Below are 10,860 nucleotides of genomic sequence, written 5' to 3'. Positions count from 1 at the left end.
TGACAAAGGAAAAAGTCAATATCCTAGACACCACAAATAAATACTTAACTCATAACATCACAAATGACACTTATTTTCTGAAAACAAGCCCTTCCCTTATAACCTTCCAAAAGAAAGCACACCTGATGTCTTGACCCCAAGATTTTTCACAGAACTTGAGAGTTGGAAGGGCCCTTAGCAGCCATCTACCCCAACCCATATGCAAAAATAATCCCTTCTATGGCATACCCAGCTATTGGGCATCCAGTTTGTCCTTTAATTAAGAAATGGATCTGAAGAAACTAGAATCTTTCTAACTAACATTCCTGTGTGTGATAGGGATTTGGTGTATTTGAAGGATCTTCTCTCATTTGTTATTCCTAAGTTTTCCCCTTGAATTCTCTGATGTTTTGTTAGGCTTGACCTATCGCCGAAGGCTTTCCCACATATTAGTCAATAAATATTAAATGTATACTAAGTGCCAGGAACTAGGCTAAGTGCTGGAGATTTAAAAAGAGGCAAAAGTTTCCCTGCTCTCCAAGAAGGCAGGGGTTGAAAGGCACACAAAAGGGAACTGAAAAGCAAGGGGGAGAGGACAGGAAAAAGAACCCCACAGAAAGGGAATTGGTAGAAAATTCAGTGAGGTCCCAAGTAGGAAGGTAGGAGGTAGGAAATGAGATGATCTAAGCTGAGCCCTCTCCTTAAATTGGAGGCATGGGGTTCATGACTCCATCCTCTAATCAGAAAGACAGAGGCTGGTAATGAAGGTGGAATCCTAAGACTGATAGAATCTTGGAAGCTCTAGGGCAAAGTCCAATTTGAAGAGAGATCTCTTATGGCTAATGAAGTTCTCCAGATACTCTTGATTTTGGATAGCATGCTGGTAGCTACAGGTGTTGGAATGTTGCTATCTACTGGATGAGATCTTTAACTAATCAAGAGTTTGAGCAAACCATCCACATCAGAAAAATCAAGTGGATGAAAAATACCTATTATCTAGATTACTACATCCAGTTAGTAAGCATTTATTAAGCACCCACTGTGCGCTAGGCACTGTGAAAAGCTCTGGGTATACAAAGGCAAAAGACTGTAACTGCCTTCAAGGAACTCACCATCTAAAGGAGGAGACTGGGAAGCAAATATGTACAAACTATATGTAGGATAAATAGGAAAGAACAAAGGGAAGGCACTAGACTTAAAAGGGATTGGGAAAGGTTTCCTGTAGATGGTGGGATTTTAGCTGTGACTTAGGAAAGCCAGGAAAGCCAGTAAGTAGAGTCAAGGAAGAAGAGAATTCCAGGCATGGAAGACAGCTAGAGAGAATGCCTGGAGCCAAGAGATGCAGTATCTTGTTTGTGGGATAGCAAGGAGACTAGCCTTACTGGAATGAAGAGCACATGGTGGGAGGTGGAGGTTGGGAGGGTGTAAGGTGTAAGAAGACTAGAAGAGTGGGGGATGGGCTAGGTTAATGAAGAGCTGTGAACACCAGAGGATTTTCTATTGGATCCTAGAGGTGGTTGGGAACCTCTAGAATGTATGGAGTATGGGAGTGACATGATTAGGTGAACAATATACAGAGTTCACCCATTAATGTGGGTATGTGTAAACATATTCTCAACATATGACTGGCCCACTTTCCTATTATACACTTGCTAGATTAGACACACACACAGGCACACATGCATATGTACACACTCATAGATACGCAAAACTTAATAAAATTTATTCTCTTCTTACAAATTATTTTTGATGAGATATTTGTCCTTTTTTTCCCCTTGCTTTTTGGAGGGGGAAGGTAAGGCAACTGGGGGGACTTGCCCAAGGTCACACAGCTACTTTTATGTTAAGTATCTGAGGCTAGATTTGAACTCAGGTCCTCCTGACTCCAGGGCTGGTGCTCTATTCACTGCACCACCTAGCTACCCCACTTCTAGAACATTTCCAACAGTCTTCCATGCATTGCCAACAGGATCCCCCTCTTTTGGCTTTGCACAAGAATTCCTTGATCAAATTTTATCTTGGTCAGATACTATAAACCGAATATACTTCGTTGGGCCAATAATTAAAGAAAAGTGGGCTAGATAACCTTTGGGAAATTGCAAACCTCCTTTAAAGACTCCAAACTTCTAGAAATGAACAAAGGCCAATCTTTTCAATACTCTATCGACATCATATGGTTGTATCATGGGACACTTTGAAAAGTTAAAAATAACTATACTCAGAGGGCAGTGAGGAAGTGCATTGTAAGGATATATAAAGAAGAACTAGAACAAAGGATGCTATGAAATGATCAAAAAAGGAAGGTGTGGGTTGCCCACAGGTCAAGAGCTAGGGATGACCGACCAGTGGATGACCCCTGTATACCACAGCTGTCCTCATGATGTCAGGAGAAAGTGAAGAAGCTTCCCTGCCCCAAACTTAAGATACAAGATAGGCGGGTATGGATGGGTCCCATACAGCACTGGATTGTCCATCAACGTTATCTCTCACTCTCAGTATATGACCGACCCACTTCCTTTTCCTATCACTCATTTCCTAGAGTTCAAACACTAAGCATTTATTAAGCACCTACTATGTACTAGTCACTGTGCTAAGTGCTGAGGATACAAAAAAAGGTAAATGACACCCTGCCCTTGAAAACTTTATTGTCTAGTTGGAACGGGAGACATCACGAAAGTCATGGGAGACTGCAGGCTCCCAAGGATTGAAACTGAGTATTCTTTAAAGGGCAAGGGGGGGAAAGTGAGTGTAGGTGGGCTGTACAGGAATCATGAAGATGAATGAGTGCAAAGAATGTCATCAAGGAGGCTAGTGGCTGTTCACACAGTGAAGGTAAAGGACAGTTTGTAGACTGATTATTGTTCTACGGGTATCCTCCTGTATAGAGAAGTCAAAGAAACCCTATACTGTGTTGGGTGGCAGCGGCCAATGGCACACTCATGAAGGACGTGAATGAGAAGGATGGCTAAGCTGGGATCTGCATTGGAGGACATCCTTGTACCAGTGAGATCAGAAATCTGTATGAGTATTGAGCGTCCCTTCTGCCATTTTTTTTTTTTGGTTCAAGTCTTTGTCTGTAATATGCTACAACCTACTGGCACCTACTGTATGTTTTTTCCATTGCCCTATGGGCCATCCACCTTATTGATTCTTTGGAGGATGTGAGGTTCAATGATTAACAGTCACAATATAGCAACACTGGAAAAATATCCATGGAATTTGTGTACCAGGGAACATCTTGGAATTGTTGAAAGAGCTGCTAGATTTCCCAAACACAGGGGACATGAAAACCACATCTCTCTTGTCCCTTCAAAGAGTTTACGTTTGGGGTATATGAGGAGGGAGAGTGATACAACATATGCACAGATAAACATACAATGAATTCTCTGAAGCAGTCATGTATATTTGGAATCACATTTTTCTAAGTCATAATTACATGTAAAATATAGTCATTGGTTCCAGCTCAAATGAACTATGTACTGCAAATTTGAATAATGAGACCACTTCAGGGGATTCATTATTTGCACTAATCATGACCTAGGTCATAATACAAAGCAGGAAGTGATGTGGTCGTGGGAGAGATCCAGGCAAAGAGATCTAGGCAAATTTGGGAAGAGAGGGTGTACGTTTACCTAGGGAGAATGAAAGACTATATGGAGGTGCCAATTTTTTGGATATGTGAGGTAGGTAAGGCACCTGGGCTGGCTTTGGGCTTGTAAGCTTGAGTAACTAGAAAGATGGTGGTGCCCTCCACAGAAACAGGAAAGTTAGGAAGAAACATGGGTTTGGGGGGCGGCTAGGTGGCGCAGTGAATAGAGCATCAGCCCTGGAGTCAGGGGGACCTGAATTCAAATCCGACCACAGACACATAATACTTACTAGCTGTGTGACCTTGGGCAAGTTACTTAACCCCAATTGCCCTGCCCTCCCCCCTCCAAAAAAAAAAGAAACATGGGTTTGGGAGGGAAAAATGTTGGATTTGAAACACATCAAGGATATTCAGTTCAAGTGTCCAATAGACAGTTGGTGATATGGGACTGGAGCTCAAGGGAGAGACGAGGGCTAGATATACAGATATACAGAAAGATGATGCTTGAATCAATGGGAGCTGATGTGTGTGTACAGAGGGAAGAGAAAAGGGCCCAGCATAGAACCTGGGCGGGGGGGGGGGGGCACACCCAGAGTAAAGTGGTGGGAGGTGAATGATGATAATACAGAGAACAAGACCGAGAAAGAACAAGCAGACAGGTGGGAGGACGACTGAGGGCATCGGTCACAAAAAACCCTTAGAGGAGAGAATATCCAGGATAAAAGAGTGGCCGGCAGTGTCAAATGCCACAGAGGGGGGGGGGGGGGCAAGAAAGATGAAGACTGAGAAAAGCTCATTAGATTTGGAAATTAGGAGATTACTGGCAACTTTGGAGACAACAGTTTCAGTTGAGTGATGAGGACAGAAGCAGATTGCAAAGAGCTGGAAGTGAGAGAGGAGGAAGTAAAGACAAAAGGTATAGACAGTTTTTTCTAGAAGGTTGACTGTGAAAGGGGAGATCACTCATCTTCCTCTCCCCTCATATTCCCTCTCCACATGCCTCAAAAAACCCCATAGCCAAGTAAAACAAATCCACCCATAGATGGATCAAGACATAAACAAATCAGACATGGAGGATGTCTGAAAATGAATGCCTTCTTCTCTACCTCTGCCAAGAGGTGGGAAACCCCATCCATTATGGGTCTTTCAGAGCCCTGTTTGGTCTTCACTGCTCAGTTTCTGTGAGCTCCTGGCAGCTCTATTCCTTCAAAAGCTGTGACCCAGGCTGCAGAGAACCCAACTGGGAGGCTGGGGTCAGGGAGACCTATGTCAATGCAGCTAGCTCCCCAGGACAACTGCAAAAAGACTTTTGTGATGAGACCAATATACCTTTGTTTTTTATCTCAGCCCCCTTGAAGTGTTGAAGAATAAAGACTGTCAAATCACCTAAAACAATAATGATAATTGCTTGATGAGAGCGCTGGACTGTTACCCTAGCTGCTCTGATGACTCTTGGCAGGGAAAAGTTGTCTAGATTGCCTTGCGTCTCCCTGACCCCTGTGTTGTTCCAGTATCTCTGTCTTCTAGAATGTGCGCCCACAATTTTTAGCTCTGGGTAGAGGAGCCTCAGGCCTGTGATAGACAACCCCTCTTCTGCTACTCCCCCCAAATGAATTCCCACCTATAAAAAAATCTAATTAACCATGAGTCCAAGGTCAGAGATTCTATGGGAAAGTGTGTGGGGGTCGAATTATATTTACTCATTGAGCTAAAGTCCAAGGGAAGAACTCAAGGAGCATCCTAAAGAAAGAAGGCTGTAATCTTAAATCACTATCCGTGATTTAAGAGATAAGTCCTATGGATCAATAGTACCTACTGTGTGCTAGGGAACACAAAGATAGATTTAAGACAGGCTTTGTTCTCTAGGAGTTTACTAGGTGAGATGTGGTAGGTAAACAGATCTCAGTCTTCCTTGTAGTATATTGTTTGTAGTATATTAGTATACATGTCCTTCATTCTCAAAGAGGACCATGTCATCAGGAAGGTGATGCCTGTCATCAGGAAGGTGCAAGTGAATTGGATTTAAGTGAGGCAGGGCTGTGCAAAGACACCAACCTCACTTTCTCTTCCAGAGCCATCTGGGTCCAAAGGCTGGGATGACAAAAGATGCCCTCCCACTTCCTTGTAGTGTAAGTACCAGTAAAAAAAGAGGGGTACGGGCAGTACTCTATGAGAAATTTAAAAGACCATTTTATAGAGATTCTCACACCATGCAAGCACTCACATGGAGGTCAGAAGAAGCAGCACAAGGATCCTCTCAAGGTCTCTCTGAAGAACTTTGGAATCAATTGTGAGACCACGAGAGACTCTGGCACAGAGTCCAACATCAAAGAAGGCACTGTGCTCTGTGAGCTAAGCAGAACTGCAGCAACTAAAAAAAAAAACCATAAGATGTGCAAAAAATTTGAGACATCTCCACTCCAAATGTTCATGTGGATTATTTGTGTCCGACCCGTGATAGAGGATTCCCAGCTTGTACTGGTCTGATCAGCCACAGTTGGACACAGTGTAGCTCCACTCCAACAGAGTGATGCCATTTTGATCCTCAGATCAAACAGACAACCACCACCACTGAGAAATTTGAAAGGAAGAGATCACTCCCCCCTCTGTGTATGTGGGCAGAGGGAGGTCTGGGAAGACTTCTTGGAGGAGGTAACACCTAGATTAGGTCTTCAATAATACTAAGGACATTCATTTACTGCTTTAAGGTTTGCTGAGAGCTTTACACACATTATCTCATTTGATCTTCCTGACAACCTGGTGAGATAGGTATCACAGGTATTATGTCCCCATTTTACGGATGAGAAAACTGAAACTGGAAGGTTAAGTGAACTAGGTGGCCCCTGAGGGAGAAGAAGGAAAGGACTTCAGATATATGGTATGGGGGGTGGGTAGGAGAGAGATTGAGGAGGTCTATTTCAGGCAGGGGGAAACAGTATGAGCAGGGGCTCAGAAAGGGAGATGGGGGACAGAGGACTGGAATGTAGAATATCTGAGATGAGCTTGGAAACCAAGGGTGGAATCGGATTAAGGAGAGACTTATGCTTTATCCAATAGACAACGGGAATCCATTGAAAGATTGTCAGAGGGGGCCAGAAACAATCATAGCTGCTTAAGGGGAGCAGCAGTTCCATTGACGGTTCTGTTCTTCCCAGCAGCCCACAGAAAGCTCAGAAGATTTCCCAGAGCCTCTCTGGTTTTCTCCCCTTCCAAAGAAATCCGCCTTTCTGAACTTCCTTTTGTTCCTGGGGAGATCGAGACGGTCCCCGCCCCCACCCCCTGAGGAACGGAATGTTTGGAATGTCAAACCCCCCCCCCCACTTCCCCACGTGCCATCATCAAGGTCCCCAGCAAAGCATTCCCCACATGCCTCCTGCTCCATTGAGAAACTCCCAGACTAGGAAATCTGAGGACAGATGGGGGCACGGCAAGGACAAAAGGAAAGCCACGGGCATCGGGAGGGCCCTGGTTCCCTGATCCACACCTGCTCTCCCAGCAGCCCTGGCCTCCCACTCTTCACCTGGTGCCTTCTCTCTTCCTTTCTCTGTCCCCACGCACCCGTGGGATCATAAGGAGTCCTTGAGCTTGGAGAAGAGAAGGCAGTCAGGTCTTCAATAAACCCAACAAGTGGGTAGAATTGAACTTGAGATCAGATAATAAGCCTGGGTGTCTGAGGGTCTGTCTAGCTCTGCTCTTTACTGGCTTGGTGACCCTAGGATCTAGGTCCTTCATCTCTCTGACCTTCAGTCTCCTCATCTACAAAATGGGTTTGATCAGATCTGCTTTTCCTACCTCAAGGAATTGTGAAAGTCAAATGCAATAATAAATGCGTGTGTATGTTGGGGGTGGGGGGTTGCTGTTATTGTTGTTTTACTATTAGCTTTTATTTTTACATCACCTTCCTTTCCAAATATCTCTTTCCTCTCCCTCATCCAGAGAGCTATCCCTTGTAGCAAAGAATTTAAAAAGAAATAGATCAATTAAAGTAACACATGGACCGATCTGACAGTGTATACAGCATTTCACACCCATAGTTACCACTTTTGCAAAGAGGATAGTTGCATTTTCTCATCTCTTCTTCAGTGACCAGCTTCATCATTAGAATAATTAGAAAGAGCTCTTAATTGGGGGAGGAGTTTTGCTATTCTTTCCACTTCATAATAAACATGCTTTAATAGCTAACATTTATATAGTATTTACTATGTTCCAGGTACTGTGCCAAGCCCTTTCCATTTTTACAGCAACCCTGTGACGTAGATAATAATTATGTTGTTTAGTTGTTTCAGTCACGTCCTACTCTTTGTGAACCCATTTTGGGGTTTTCTTGGCAAACTTACTGGAGTGGTTTGCCATTTCCCTTTCCAACTCTTTTTACAGCTGAGGAAACTGAGACAGCAACAGGATTATATGACTTGTCCAGGGTCACACAAGCTAGTAAGTGTCTGAGGCCAGATTTGAACTCATGAAGATGAGTCTTCCTGATTCCAAGCTCAATGCTTTATTCACTATTCAATAATAATAATAGCTAAAATTTGTCTAGTGCTTACTACATGCAGGGCCCTCTGCTAAGAGCTTTACAATTTTCTCATTCGATCCTCACAATAACCCTGGCAGGTGAGTGCTATTACACCCATTTTACAGATAAAGAAACTGGAACAAACAGAAGTGAAATGACTTGGCCAGGATCATACAGCTAATAAATATCTGATTTGAACTGGGGTCTGTTCTGACTCCAGGCCAGGCACTTAACCACTGTGGCTTACAACATTGCAGTAATTGGCTCTATAATTATTCTGGTTTCCACACAATGTCCTTTGTTTTCCCATTCTTGTCCATAGTCTCCATAGTCATGGTTTCTTATAACTCATTAGCATTCCCTGAAAGCAGCCCTTGCAGCCATACAGGGCTCCAGAAGTGTCTCCTACCTAGGCCGGCCTTACAGAGGCAACAAAGCAATATTAGCCATGTTCCCCTACCCTCCAGGAGTTTCCAGTCTAGTATATGAAAAGATAACTAAAAACCTGAAAAGATAATTGAAAACCAGGGAAATCTAGAACTACCAATTAAACAACTCAGAGGAAGCTCAGATCTGATGTCACAGCTGAGGAGGGGACATGGAATTGTAGGGAAGGAAGGAAGGACCAGTGATGTCCTGTTCTGAGACCTTTGTTCTTTATTTGATGTGTTTACTTAACCCCTTCAAACCTCACACTGGCCCTGGCTGCTTTGGCCCTTCTCTCTCTTGGGGCTGAGACTTGGGGGCTGGGCTGGAGGTGGGAGTGGGGTGGAGAAGTGGAATTCCATTTGGGTTCTGGAAAGGGAGGGAGGGAGAGTCAGAGCTCCCTAAGGACTGATGGCAGGGAGTCTCAGGCTCCAGTGGTCTCCAGCCCTTCCCCCTATCCACCTCCGCTTCTCATAGCTGCAGGCATTCCTGAAAGCAGACCTCTGGGAAATGATGTTGGGCCCAGGGAAGTGGGGAGGGGCAAGGGGGGCCTCTGAAGCTCCAAGAATGATTAGTGCCACATCTACACTTCCGGAATGTGGATAACCCAGACGCTGACCTTGGGCAACTTTGGAGAACTGGAAGGAGCCTTGTATGGGCATCAGGGAAGTATCTATCTCCTTGGTGAAAACTTCTTCTTCCTTCCTTCTATCCTTCAGTCTGTCTTCTGGCCTTCCAAGCAGCCCCCAATCCTCTCCCTACCCCCCACTTCCCTTCTCCTTCAGGAATGTCCTTTCTTTTCTTAAATGGAAATTCCCCTTACCTGGGAGAGCCCCCAGGAATTCTCCTTGAGGAGGCTCCCCAAACTGGCTACTTAATGTCCATCTTCCTGTTAGAATTTCCCCATCCCCTGATGACTTAGGGCCTCCCCTGGTCTTCAACCATTGCTAACTTGGGGCTTCCCCTTTGTTCTCTGGCATCAGATAGATAAGGAGGGACTTGGGCTCCTTCACACCCCAAGCCTTTAGCCCAGGCATTGATCCTACAGAAATTTCCCAGTTCAGAACCCATCAGAAGCACTGCAACAGGCAGATTCAGAGCTAGCTGGGCACTTAATGAGATATTAGCCTGTATTTATGTAGTACTTTAAAGTTAATGAAGCCCTTTTCTTACAATCACCAAGGTGGTAAGCATTGTACATAGCAGCTGCTTAATTAATATTTGTCTATGGACTGACATTTTACAGATTTGGAAACTGAGGATTAGAGAAAAACCCATGGTTTGTTTGTTTTAAATTCACAAGTTTATTAAGCATCTCCAATGTTCAAGGTATCATGTTAGGTTCTGGGCATTCGTGAAGGATCTGGGATTTCATCCTGTTCCATTTTCTGTCCCCCTACTTGAGGCTTACAGTGATGTGTGTCAGAGGAGGGATCTGAACACAGATCTGAGTTGTTTCAGTTGTGTCTGACTCTTCATGACCCCACTTGGGGTTTTCTTTTTCGTTTGTTTGTTTGTTTTTTGTTTTCTTTTTGGAGGGCAATTGGGGTTAAATGACTTGTCCAAGGTCATGCTTGGGGTTTTCTTGGCAGAGATACTGAAGTGGTTTGCCATTTCCTTCTCTAGCTCATTTTACAGATGAGGAAACTGAGGCAAACAGGGTTAAACGACTTGCCCACAATCACACAGCTAATAAATGTCTGAGGCCAGATTTGAACTCATTAAGATGAGTCTTCCTGACTACAGGTAGAACACTATTCACCTACCTAACTGATGTCAGTCCTAGGATTTAAACCAATGAGGTTTAAACCCCGGATCAAGATGGGTATTATTATTTTTTAATCAAATGCTTTATTAACTTCTGGTTTGCATCATTCATTTCTGCAAGATTTTGAGTTACAAATTTTCTCCCTGTTTTTCCCCCACCCACCACCCCAAAATAGCCATCTCACTGGATATCCTCTCCTCCAGTCTGCTCTCTGCCATATCTTCTCCCAAGGTATTATTTTTTTAAATTTTGTTACACTTAAACATATAAAAGAACATTTCAATATACAAAAAAACAAAAAGAAAATTTTACATGAAACTGTGAATTTTTACTACATGCAGATTTTTTTTAGTGTGTATTTCATTTAGCACAATGAAAAAAACAAAACAAAATACTGTTCTACTTGTCTGTGTCTCCTGGACTACTGCCTTCTATGTATTTTTTACTTTTTCATTGAAATATCTTTTCTTCTTTTGTATCATTATCACTATCAACCCTCTTCCCTCCCACAACTTTTCTATCCTCTACTCCCAATAAAAGCCCTCTCTTGTAATAAATACAGAGATTAAAGCAAAAGAAATT

The sequence above is a fragment of the Petaurus breviceps genome, unplaced genomic scaffold (assembly GCF_028583685.1).
Source record: "Petaurus breviceps papuanus isolate PSGF00001 unplaced genomic scaffold, PetGlider_PUasm1.0 90895, whole genome shotgun sequence".
Lineage (NCBI taxonomy): Eukaryota > Metazoa > Chordata > Mammalia > Diprotodontia > Petauridae > Petaurus > Petaurus breviceps.
This window is presented reverse-complemented; position numbering follows the sequence as displayed.